The sequence below is a fragment of the Megascapheus bottae genome, chromosome 17 (genome assembly GCF_031878675.1).
Source record: "Megascapheus bottae isolate mThoBot1 chromosome 17, mThoBot2.hap1, whole genome shotgun sequence".
Classification (NCBI taxonomy): domain Eukaryota; kingdom Metazoa; phylum Chordata; class Mammalia; order Rodentia; family Geomyidae; genus Megascapheus; species Megascapheus bottae.
In genome coordinates, this window is record NC_143525.1 from 31,016,909 (window position 1) to 31,018,508 (window position 1,600).

The 1,600-nt window shown below is 58.1% G+C and overlaps 1 non-coding gene across 1 annotated transcript; it reads left to right on the plus strand.

The window, feature by feature from the left end:
• Positions 1–1,169: 1,169 nt before the first annotated feature.
• On the plus strand, positions 1,170–1,241 carry Trnat-cgu (transfer RNA threonine (anticodon CGU)). Its single transcript has one exon. It is a non-coding gene; the product is annotated as a tRNA-Thr (tRNA).
• The last annotated feature ends 359 nt before the right edge of the window (positions 1,242–1,600 follow it).

Genomic DNA, 1,600 nt, shown 5'->3' on the forward strand with positions numbered 1-1,600 from the left:
AGAGCAGTCTAACACCACCAGTATTTCTGATGAAATAGTAGGTTAGGTGTGCGCGCTTCAGTGTTCTCTTTTCATCTGACACCTGGCCGGTTTACTCATGCCTTCCTGTCACACTGTTATCAGGGACTCAGAGATTGAAGGCTAGTGCCTTCCTTACACTTGTCATGACAACACACACGTTGGACCATCCCTTTAAACCAAGCAATCTGCCAGAGCCCGTCAAGACAGGAGGCCATCCTGGAGAGAAGCATTTTTCTTTGCAAACTCTTAAGCCCCAGGAGTCATTTCCTCAAGTGCTCTCTTGGGTAAGTTTAAGGTAGACTTGATCAGTTCTCAGAGCACACTGATTATTTGGACTAGTGGGAAAGCTCCTGAGACTGCCTCTTTCTTTCTTTCTCTCTTTCTTTCTTTGTTTCTTTCTTTCTTTCTTCTTTCTCTCTCTCTCTCTCTTTCTTTCCCGTTCACTTTACTAAACATTGCAACCTAACTGAAATAAAGCTTAAAGCAAAGGAAAACAGCCTGTGTGCCTCTAACCAAGCCATCAGCAGTGCTCACTCCTGAACTTCTGGCTGGGTTTCCCATGCCCCCTCGTCCCCGTCCGTCCTGTGGCCCTGTAGGTCTTGGTCCCTGGTGGTTGTCGGCGTGGTGCTGTCACTCACGAGTGCTTTATTGAGCTCCACGATCGTTCCTTCAGCCCGGCAGGCTGCGGCTCCACCCGACGGTCCGCAGGCGTCCGCTTTCCAGGCCCGTGCGTCCCCGCTCTCAGAGGACGCCCGCTAGGCTGCCACTCCGCACCCGAGCGGGGCGTGGTGGAAGCGATCGCCGGTGGGCAAGATCACCTCCGGTCGTCCTTTCAGCCTGAACCCCCCGTCCACCTCCACCCGGTTTCCTCCCGTCTCCCCGCATCAGCGCCAGCCGACCTCGTGGCTGCGTAGCTCAGGCTCCGCCCCAATCTCTTCCCGCGCCACCGCCAGCTCCAGGGGCGTCTCACTGAGGGCGGGGTTCGCAGGCCCTGGGCCGAGGGAAGCCTGGAGCTGCCCAATCAGCGAACCCGCGGGGCCGGGTGGGCGGGGCTTGACGAAAGGGGCGGGCCCAGCGAGGCTGCTTCACTCGCCCCACTCGCGCCGCCTCCCCTCCACTGAGAGCTTCCACCCTCTGCTCGGCTGTCAGGCGCGGTGGCCAAGTGGTAAGGCGTCGGTCTCGTAAACCGAAGATCGCGGGTTCGAACCCCGTCCGTGCCTCTAGTTGGAGGAGGAGACTTGAAGTCGGTAAATCCGGTGTGTGTACTTCTCTCCTCTCTACAGTAACTTTTTCTTCCGAAACCCTTTTCCTCTCGGTTCATTCTCACTTCCGCCCCCAGACCGCACTGTGCAAAGCCGAGCGGGGCAGCGACTTGCAGCTCCCGGAGCACGAGGCGTGGCCTGTCCAGTCTGTGTAGTGGGCGGCGGGTTCTCCAGGACCCGGCCGAGTGCCCCGGCGGCGGGATCTGGATTCGGTGCGTTCGGATTCCCGGGCCCTGTCTTGGACCTTTTCCATTGTGCTCCAGAGCCACGAATAGGACTTCACCACCTTCGCGTACACACCGCACGTTTACTGATCA